We start from the raw sequence: 11,537 nt of genomic DNA, 5'->3' as shown, positions 1-11,537 counted from the left end.
AGGATAGAAACAGCGCACAGCGAGAGCGGGAGTTCACCGGAGCGGAGGGAAACAGCGAGAGCGGAGTGAGGATAAAAACAGCGCACAGCGAGAGCGGGAGTTCACCGGAGCGGTGGGAAACAGCGAGAGCGGAGCGAGGATAGAAACAGCGCACAGCGAGAGCGGGAGTTCACCGGAGCGGTGGGAAACAGCGAGAGCGGAGCGAGGTTAGAAACAGCGCACAGCGAGAGCGGGAGTTCACCGGAGCGGTGGGAAACAGCGAGAGCGGAGCGAGGTTAGAAACAGCGCACAGCAAGAGCGGGAATTCACCGGAGCGGTGGAAAACAGCGAGAGTGGAGCGAGGTTAGAAACAGCGCACAGCAAGAGCGGGAGTTCACCGGAGCGGTGGAAAACAGCGAGAGCGGAGCGAGGATAGAAACAGCGCACAGCGAGAGCGGGAGTTCACCGGAGCGGAGGGAAACAGCGAGAGCGGAGTGAGGATAAAAACAGCGCACAGCGAGAGCGGGAGTTCACCGGAGCGGTGGGAAACAGCGAGAGCGGAGCGAGGATAGAAACAGCGCACAGCGAGAGCGGGAGTTCACCGGAGCGGTGGGAAACAGCGAGAGCGGAGCGAGGTTAGAAACAGCGCACAGCGAGAGCGGGAGTTCACCGGAGCGGTGGGAAACAGCGAGAGCGGAGCGAGGTTAGAAACAGCGCACAGCAAGAGCGGGAATTCACCGGAGCGGTGGAAAACAGCGAGAGTGGAGCGAGGTTAGAAACAGCGCACAGCAAGAGCGGGAGTTCACCGGAGCGGTGGGAAACAGCGAGAGCGGAGCGAGGTTAGAAACAGCGCACAGCAAGAGCGGGAATTCACCGGAGCGGTGGAAAACAGCGAGAGTGGAGCGAGGTTAGAAACAGCGCACAGCGAGAGCGGGAGTTCACCGGAGCGGTGGAAAACAGCGAGAGCGGAGCGAGGATAGAAACAGCGCACAGCGAGAGCGGGAGTTCACCGGAGCGGAGGGAAACAGTGAGAGCGGAGTGAGGATAAAAACAGCGCACAGCGAGAGCGGGAGTTCACCGGAGCGGTGGGAAACAGCGAGAGCGGAGCGAGGTTAGAAACAGCGCACAGCGAGAGCGGGAGTTCACCGGAGCGATGGGAAACAGCGAGAGCGGAGCGAGGTTAGAAACAGCGCACAGCGAGAGCGGGAGTTCACCGGAGCGGTGGGAAACAGCGAGAGCGGAGCGAGGTTAGAAACAGCGCACAGCGAGAGCGGGAGTTCACCGGAGCGGTGGGAAACAGCGAGAGCGGAGCGAGGTTAGAAACAGCGCACAGCAAGAGCGGGAATTCACCGGAGCGGTGGAAAACAGCGAGAGCGGAGCGAGGATAGAAACAGCGCACAGCAAGAGCGGGAGTTCACCGGAGCGGTGGGAAACAGCGAGAGCGGAGCGAGGTTAGAAACAGCGCACAGCGAGAGCGGGAGTTCACCGGAGCGGCGGGAAACAGCGAGAGCGGAGCGAGGTTAAAAACAGCGCACAGCGAGAGCGGGAGTTCACCGGAGCGGCGGGAAACAGCGAGAGCGGAGCGAGGATAGAAACAGCGCACAGCGAGAGCGGGAGTTCACCGGAGCGGTGGGAAACAGCGAGAGCGGAGCGAGGTTAGAAACAGCGCACAGCGAGAGCGGGAGTTCACCGGAGCGGTGGGAAACAGCGAGAGCGGAGCGAGGTTAGAAACAGCGCACAGCGAGAGCGGGAGTTCACCGGAGCGATGGGAAACAGCGAGAGCGGAGCGAGGTTAGAAACAGCGCACAGCAAGAGCGGGAATTCACCGGAGCGGTGGAAAACAGCGAGAGCGGAGCGAGGATAGAAACAGCGCACAGCAAGAGCGGGAGTTCACCGGAGCGGTGGGAAACAGCGAGAGCGGAGCGAGGTTAGAAACAGCGCACAGCGAGAGCGGGAGTTCACCGGAGCGGAGGGAAACAGCGAGAGCGGAGCGAGGTTAGAAACAGCGCACAGCGAGAGCGGGAGTTCACCGGAGCGGTGGGAAACAGCGAGAGCGGAGCGAGGTTAGAAACAGCGCACAGCGAGAGCGGGAGTTCACCGGAGCGGTGGGAAACAGCGAGAGCGGAGCGAGGATAAAAACAGCGCACAGCGAGAGCGGGAGTTCACCGGAGCGGTGGGAAACAGCGAGAGCGGAGCGAGGATAGAAACAGCGCACAGCGAGAGCGGGAGTTCACCGGAGCGGTGGGAAACAGCGAGAGCGGAGCGAGGTTAGAAACAGCGCACAGCGAGAGCGGGAGTTCACCGGAGCGGTGGGAAACAGCGAGAGCGGAGCGAGGTTAGAAACAGCGCACAGCGAGAGCGGGAGTTCACCGGAGCGGTGGGAAACAGCGAGAGCGGAGCGAGGTTAGAAACAGCGCACAGCAAGAGCGGGAATTCACCGGAGCGGTGGAAAACAGCGAGAGCGGAGCGAGGATAGAAACAGCGCACAGCGAGAGCGGGAGTTCACCGGAGCGGTGGGAAACAGCGAGAGCGGAGCGAGGTTAGAAACAGCGCACAGCGAGAGCGGGAGTTCACCGGAGCGGAGGGAAACAGCGAGAGCGGAGCGAGGTTAGAAACAGCGCACAGCGAGAGCGGGAGTTCACCGGAGCGGTGGGAAACAGCGAGAGCGGAGCGAGGTTAGAAACAGCGCACAGCGAGAGCGGGAGTTCACCGGAGCGGTGGGAAACAGCGAGAGCGGAGCGAGGTTAGAAACAGCGCACAGCGAGAGCGGGAGTTCACCGGAGCGGTGGAAAACAGCGAGAGCGGAGCGAGGATAGAAACAGCGCACAGCAAGAGCGGGAGTTCACCGGAGCGGTGGAAAACAGCGAGAGCGGAGCGAGGATAGAAACAGCGCACAGCAAGAGCGGGAGTTCACCGGAGCGGTGGGAAACAGCGAGAGCGGAGCGAGGATAGAAACAGCGCACAGCGAGAGCGGGAGTTCACCGGAGCGGTGGGAAACAGCGAGAGCGGAGCGAGGATAGAAACAGCGCACAGCGAGAGCGGGAGTTCACCGGAGCGGAGGGAAACAGCGAGAGCGGAGCGAGGTTAGAAACAGCTCACAGCGAGAGTGGGAGTTCACCGGAGCGGCGGGAAACAACGAGAGCGGAGCGAGGATAGAAACAGCGCACAGCGAGAGCGGGAGTTCACCGGAGCGGCGGGAAACAGCGAGAGCGGAGCGAGGTTAGAAACAGCGCACAGCGAGAGCGGGAGTTCACCGGAGCGGTGGGAAACAGCGAGAGCGGAGCGAGGATAGAAACAGCGCACAGCGAGAGCGGGAGTTCACCGGAGCGGCGGGAAACAGCGAGAGCGGAGCGAGGTTAAAAACAGCGCACAGCGAGAGCGGGAGTTCACCGGAGCGGCGGGAAACAGCGAGAGCGGAGCGAGGTTAAAAACAGCGCACAGCGAGAGCGGGAGTTCACCGGAGCGGTGGGAAACAGCGAGAGCGGAGCGAGGTTAGAAACAGCGCACAGCGAGAGCGGGAGTTCACCGGAGCGGCGGGAAACAGCGAGAGCGGAGCGAGGTTAAAAACAGCGCACAGCGAGAGCGGGAGTTCACCGGAGCGGTGGGAAACAGCGAGAGCGGAGCGAGGTTAGAAACAGCGCACAGCGAGAGCGGGAGTTCACCGGAGCGGTGGGAAACAGCGAGAGCGGAGCGAGGTTAAAAACAGCGCACAGCGAGAGCAGGAGTTCACCGGAGCGGTGGGAAACAGCGAGAGCGGAGCGAGGTTAGAAACAGCGCACAGCGAGAGCAGGAGTTCACCGGAGCGGTGGGAAACAGCGAGAGCGGAGCGAGGATAGAAACAGCGCACAGCGAGAGCGGAGCGAGGTTAGAAACAGCGCACAGCGAGATCGCGAGTGGAACGACCGTCTTCCGATAAAAATCAAAGAGTGACGTCACAGGTGAAGCGGGTTAGTGATTGGTGAGACTGGAGCTGATTGGTGAGTAGGTTCAGTGAGTATTTCTACCATTTTCCTGTAAGTAAAGTATTAAGAAAGGGAAGGTCTGCAGGTTTTATGGCAGGTAGTGTTTTTTTTTAGTGAACCTCGGTCCCTCGTATAGTTAACATTTTCTAATTTCAACGTAATTTAAAAGGGGTAACTGAGCTAAGGCAAGTCATGGCAGCAGACCTCGCACCCGTGATATGCCCCTCCTGCAAGATGTGGGAAGTCATGGACACTACCAGTGTCCCTGCCGACCATGTGTGCAGGAAGTGTGTCCACCTGCAGCTACTGACCGATCGTATCTCGGAGCTGGAGCTGCGGGTGGATTCACTGTGGAGCATCCGCGATGCAGAGAAACTCGTGGATAGCACGTTTAGCGAGTTGGTCACACCGCAGGTAAAGGGACGACAGGCAGGAAGTGAATGGGTGACCACCAGGCAGAGTATGAGGTGCAGGCAGGTAGTGCAGGGGTCCCCTGTGGCCATCCCCCTCTCAAACAGGTATACCGTTTTGGATGCTGTTGGGGAAAATGGCTCACCAGGGGAAGGAGACAGCGGCCAGGTTCATGGCGCCGTGGCTGGCTCTGCTGCACAGGAGGGCAGGAAAAAGAGTGGCAGAGCTATAGTGATAGGGGACTCGATTGTAAGGGGAATAGACAGGCGTTTCTGCGGACGCAACCGAGACTACAGGATGGTATGTTGCCTCCCTGGTGCAAGGGTCAGGGATGTCTTGGAGCGGCTACAGGACATTCTGGAGGGGGAGGGTGAACAGCCAGTTGTCGTGGTGCATATAGGTCCCAACGATATAGGTAAAAAACGGGATGAGGTCCTACGAGCTGAATTTAGGGAGTTAGGAGTTAAACTAAAAAGTAGGACCTCAAAGGTAGTAATCTCAGGATTGCTACCAGTGCCACGGGCTGGTCAGAGTAGGAATGACAGGATAGCTAGGATGAATACGTGGCTTGAGAGATGGTGCAAGAGGGAGGGATTCAAATTCCTGGGCCATTGGAACCGGTTCTGGGGGAGGTAGGACCAGTACAAATTGGACGGTCTGCATCTGGGCAGGACTGGAACCAATGTCCTCGGGGGAGTGTTTGCTCGTGCTGTTGGGGAGGGTTTAAACTAATGTGGCAGGGGGATGGGAACCGATGCAGGACGTCAGTGGGAAGTAAAGTGGTGATAGAAACAAAAGGCAGTCAGGGAGAGTGTACAAAACATGACCGGACAGATGGTCTGAGAAAGCAGGGCAAAGACCAAGGGAAGTCTAGATTAAACTGCATTTATTTCAATGCAAGAAGTCTGATGGGCAAGGCAGATGAACTCAGGGCATGGATGGGTACATGGGACTGGGATGTTATAGCTATTACTGAAACATGGCTAAGGGAGGGGCAGGACTGGCAGCTCAATGTTCCAGGGTACAGATGCTATAGGAAAGATAGAGCAGGAGGTAAGAGAGGAGGGGGAGTTGCGTTCTTGATTAGGGAGAACATCACGGCAGTGGTGAGAGGGGAAATATCCGAGGGTTCGCCAACTGAGTCTATATGGGTAGAACTGAAAAATAAGAAGGGAGAGATCACTTTGATAGGATTGTACTACAGACCCCCAAATAGTCAACGGGAAATTGAGGAGCAAATATGTAAGGAGATTACAGACAGCTGCAAGAAAAATAGGGTGGTAATAGTAGGGGTCTTTAACTTTCCCAACATTGACTGGGACAGCCATAGCATTAGGGGCTTGGATGGAGAGAAATTTGTTGAGTGTATTCAGGAGGAATTTCTCATTCAGTATGTGGATGGCCCGACTAGAGAGGGGGCAAAACTTGACCTCCTCTTGGGAAATAAGGAAGGGCAGGTGACAGAAGTGTTAGTGAGGGATCACTTTGGGACCAGTGATCATAATTCCATTAGTTTTAAGATAGCTATGGAGAATGATAGGTCTGGCCCAAAAGTTAAAATTCTAAGTTGGGGAAAGGCCAATTTTGATGGTATTGGACAGGAACTTTCAAAAGTTGATTGGGAGAGTCTGTTGGCAGGCAAAGGGACGTCTTGTAAGTGGGAGGCTTTCAAAAGTGTGTTAACCAGGGTTCAGGGTAAGCACATTCCTTATAAAGTGAAGGGCAAAGCTGGTAGAAGTAGGGAACCTTGGATGACTCGGGAGATTGAGGCCCTAGTCAAAAATAAGAAGGAGGCATATGACATGCATAGACAGCTGGGATCAAGTGGATCCCTTGAAGAGTTTAGAGATTGCCGGAGTAGAGTTAAGAGAGAAATCAGGAGGGCAAAAAGGGGACATGAGATTGCTTTGGCAGATAAGGCAAAGGAGAATCCAAAGAGCTTCTACAAATACATAAAGGGCAAAAGAGTAATTAGGGAGAGAGTAGGGCCTCTTAAGGATCAACAAGGTCATCTATGTGCGGAACCACAAGGGATGGGTGAGATCCTGAATGAATATTTCACATCGGTATTTACGGTTGAGAAAGGCATGGATGTTAGGGAACTTGGGGAAATAAATAGTGATGTCTTGAGGAGTGTACATATTACAGAGAGGGAGGTGCTGGAAGTCTTAACGCGCATCAAGGTAGATAAATCTCCGGGACCTGATGAAATGTATCCCAGGACGTTATGGGAGGTTAGGGAGGAAATTGCGGGTCCCCTAGCAGAGATATTTGAATCATCGACAGCTACAGGTGAGGTGCCTGAAGATTGGAGGGTAGCAAATGTTGTGCCTTTGTTTAAGAAGGGCGGCAGGGAAAAGCCTGGGAACTACAGACCGGTGAGCCTGACATCTGTAGTGGGTAAGTTGTTAGAGGGTATTCTGAGAGACAGGATCTACAGGCATTTGGAGAGGCAGGGACTGATTAGGAACAGTCAGCATGGTTTCGTGAGAGGAAAATCATGTCTCACGAATTTGATTGAGTTTTTTGAAGGGGTAACCAAGAAGATAGATGAAGGCTGTGCAGTAGACGTGGTCTACATGGACTTCAGCAAAGCCTTTGACAAGGTACCGCATGGTAGGTTGTTACATAAGGTTAAATCTCACGGGATCCAAGGTGAGGTAGCCAATTGGATACAAAATTGGCTTGACGACAGAAGACAGAGGGTGGTTGTAGAGGGTTGTTTTTCAAACTGGAGGCCTGTGACCAGCGGTGTGCCTCAGGGATCGGTGCTGGGTCCGCTGTTATTTGTTATTCATATTAATGATTTGGATGAGAATTTAGGAGGCATGGTTAGTAAGTTTGCAGATGACACCAAGATTGGTGGCATTGTGGACAGTGAAGAAGGTTATCTAGGATTGCAACGGGATCTTGATAAATTGGGCCAGTGGGCCGATGAATGGCAGATGGAGTTTAATTTAGATAAATGTGAGGTGATGCATTTTGGTAGATCGAATCGGGCCAGGACCTACTCCGTTAATGGTAGGGCGTTGGGGAGAGTTATAGAACAAAGAGATCTAGGAGTACAGGTTCATAGCTCCTTGAAAGTGGAGTCACAGGTGGATAGGGTGGTGAAGAAGGCATTCAGCATGCTTGGTTTCATTGGTCAGAACATTGAATACAGGAGTTGGGATGTCTTGTTGAAGTTGTACAAGACATTAGTAAGACCACACTTGGAATATTGTGTACAGTTCTGGTCACCCTATTATAGAAAGGATATTATTAAACTAGAAAGAGTGCAGAAAAGATTTACTAGGATGCTACCGGGACTTGATGGTTTGACTTACAGGGAGAGGTTGGATAGACTGAGACTTTTTTCCCTGGAGAGTAGGAGGTTTCGGGGTGATCTTATAGAAGTCTATAAAATAATGAGGGGCATAGATAAGGTAGATAGTCAAAATCTCTTCCCAAAGGTAGGGGAGTCTATAACGAGGGGGCATAGATTTAAGGTGAGAGGGGAGAGATACAAAAGGGTCCAGAGGGGCAATTTTTTCACTCAAAGGGTGGTGAGTGTCTGGAACGAGCTGCCAGAGGCAGTAGTAGAGGCGGGTACAATTTTGTCTTTTAAAAAGCATTTGGACAGTTACATGGGTAAGATGGGTATAGAGGGATATGGGCCAAGTGCAGGCAACTGGGACTAGCTTAGTGGTATAAACTGGGTGACATGGACATGTTGGGCCGAAGGGCCTGTTTCCATGTTGTAAACTTCTATGATTCTATGATTCTATGAATGAAGGATGTGAAACCAGAGGCTTTCACTGAGCTCCTCATTGGTACCCATAATGCTTGTGACATGCAATGTTCTCCTTTGGAGCAACTGTCACACTAAACTTGAGTGACATAAGAGTGTCATGCAATGGTAGTGCTTCATTGTGGTTAAGGAAGACAGCATTTTGACATTTTACTCTTTTTTCTTTTCCACTGGAACAGAGTAAAGGAACAGCAAGTGTCAGCAAGCAAGCTCGCATTTCATGGGACCCTAAGTTACAATCACTGCATATGCTAAGCAGGAGTACAACTATATACACCTGAAGGGCAGCAGGTGTCCTGGAAGCAGAGCTCTGTCCTGTTTCATATTATAACATTTTATAATATACCTTTTCATATGAATTTTTAGCTAAACCAAGTGCTGCAAATTTAAAATGAAGTCCTGTTAGCTGCTTCTGAAAGTAACTCTTTTGTCATTAAATTTTAAGGACCTGTATGTAAGCAATACACAATGCTGTCTGGAGTTTACCTCTGCTTATGTTGTTGCCTGGAAATAGACCCTCATCAGGTCTCAGGTTTGTGAAGTAGTAATGCAAGTTTTCCACTATAACGATGTCATTATCTGTAATAGCTGACCCATCAGGGTATATCCTGAAAGAAGGGTAGACAATATCTAAAGGTAAACATCTAACATGAGAGATTCGTTTTGATCTGAGATGCCAAAAGTCCACTTGGAGGCTTATATTTGCAGCTAATTCTCTGTTCTGTAGCTCATTCATTTCCACAGCACAGCAGTGAGATAGAACTCCATTGGGCAGAAGTATGCACCATGCGAAGATTCAGTTTTTAAAAAAATCTTGGAATGTGGGTATCGCTGGCAAGGCCAGCATTTAATGCCTATCCTTGGATGCCCTGATAAGGACAGGCTGCCTTCTTGAACCACTGGTAGCAGTTTTGATACAACTAAGTGGCTTGCTAAGCCACTTCAGATGGCAGTTAAGTCAAAGTGATGGAAGGTGCCGTCGACAGTGCTATCAAGCGGCACTTACTCACCAATAACCTGCTCACCGATGCTCAGGTTGGGTTCCGCCAGGACCACTCGGCTCCAGACCTCATTACAGCCTTGGTCCAAACATGGACAAAAGAGCTGAATTCCAGAGGTGAGGTGAGAGTGACTGCCCTTGTCACCAAGGCAGCATTTGACCGAGTGTGGCACCAAGGAGCCCTAGTAAAATTGAAGTCAATGGGAATCAGGGGGAAAACTCTCCAGTGGCTGGAGTCATACCTAGCACAAAGGAAAATGGTAGTGGTTGTTGGAGACCAATCATCTCAGCCCCAGGGCATTGCTGCAGGAGTTCCTCAGGGCAGTGTCCTCGGCCCAACCATCTTCAGCTGCTTCATCAATGACCTTCCCTCCATCATAAGGTCAGAAATGGGGATGTTCGCTGATGATTGCACAGTGTTCAGTTCCATTCACAACCCCTCAAATAATGAAGCAGTCCGAGCCCGCATGCAGCAAGACCTGAACAACATCCAGGCTTGGGTTCGTAAGTGGCAAGTGACATTCATGCCAGATAAGTGCCAGGCAATGACCATCTCCAACAAAAGAGAGTCTAACCACCTCCCCTTGACATTCAACGGCATGACCATCGCCGAATCCCCCACCATCAACATGCTGGGGGTCACCATTGACCAGAAACTTCACTGGACCAGCCATATAAATACTGTGGCTACAAGAGCAGGTCAGAAGCTGGGTATTCTGCGGCGAGTGACTCACCCCCTGACTCCCCAAAGCCTTTCTACCATTTACAAGGCACAAGTCAGGAGTGTGATGGAATACTCTCCACTTGCCTGGATGAGTGCAGCTCCAACAACACTCAAGAAGCTCGATACCATCCAGGACAAAGCAGCCCGCTTGATTGGCACCCCATCCACCACCCTAAACATTCACTCCCTTCACCACCGGCGCACAGTGGCTGCAGTGTGTACCATCCACAGGATGCACTGCAGCAACTCGCCAAGGCTTCTTCGACAGCACCTCCCAAACCCCCGACCTCTACCACCTTGAAGGACAAGAGCAGCAGGTACATGGGAGCAACACCACCTGCAAGTTCCCCTCCAAGTCACACACCATCCCGACTTGGAAATATATCGCCGTTCCTTCATCGTTGCTGGGTCAAAATCCTGGAACTCCCTTCCTAACAGCACTGTGGGAGAACCTTCACCACACGGACTGCAGCGGTTCAAGAAGGCAGCTCATCACCACCTTCTCAAGGGCAATTCGGGATGGGCAATAAATGCCGGCCTCGCCAGCGACACCCACATCCCATGAACGAATAAAGAAAAACCACATTGGTGTGGGACTGGAGTCACTTATAGGCCATTCCCAGTAAGGACAGCAGGTTTTCTTCCCTAAAGAACATTATTGAACCAGTTGAGTTTTTACAACAAACCAACAGCTTCATGGTCACTTTTACTGATACCAGCTTTTTATTTCCAGATTTGTTATAAACCAATTTCAAATTCTCAAACTGCCTTGGTGGTACTTAATTAATGGCCTCTGGATTACTAGCCCAGTAACATAACCACAACCCTACCATACCCCGGAATGGCACTCGAGTACTGCTGATCCATTTTGAAATATTATAGCTTTAACTTACTCACCAAAGAATCCCACAATTTGAAAGGTATCTGTAAGAACCACTTTAAGGTGCAGAGCCGTTGTCCTAACTATATTATGATGGTTATCTGTAGTGGATTAAAGCAGCTTGTCCATCTGAATACGTATTTATGTTAGCTTGGATTTTTCCCTGAGTATAAGGAAGAGCAGGTTATAGTATGATCTGGTATAAACTTCTCAATCTGCCTGATAATTTCACTATGCATTAATAGAGTGCCCTTTGCTTACAACTTTACCTTCAGGCATCCTTTGAATTCTTTTTCAGAGGGAATAGAAATTGTACAGAAGATTTCCCATGCCATGAAAAATAATAGGTGAGTCAACAAGAAGCTCAATAGACACAAGTGCCTTTGGTCTACAAGGTTCCCATATCTGGGTGAGAGACCACCAGGCTGCTTACCTTAACTTCATCCACAGAACTTTTGTAGCTGCCCACATCTGAAGAAAGACTGAAACCCTGGAAAAGCTGGGAAGCAACCTAAGCATTTTATTCATCAAAAGGAGAAGTGGGTGACGATTGGCGTGCTAAGAATCTCATTTTCTGTGCCTGAAAGACCAATGGAAGGTTTAGTCCTCCAACTTCCTCCTCCTCTCCACCTCGGAACATGTAATAGCAGCTCCGGGGAAATCATCATTCAAAATACATTCTCGGACATTGCAGACACACTTCTAGTTTTCATCAATATTAGCGTTGAAATTGATGCTTTATGGGCAGCTGTCATGAGAGTCAGTGCTACAGCTGCTGATAATGCTATAAT

Source organism: Heptranchias perlo, chromosome 12 (assembly GCF_035084215.1).
Source record: "Heptranchias perlo isolate sHepPer1 chromosome 12, sHepPer1.hap1, whole genome shotgun sequence".
Lineage (NCBI taxonomy): Eukaryota > Metazoa > Chordata > Chondrichthyes > Hexanchiformes > Hexanchidae > Heptranchias > Heptranchias perlo.
This window is presented reverse-complemented; position numbering follows the sequence as displayed.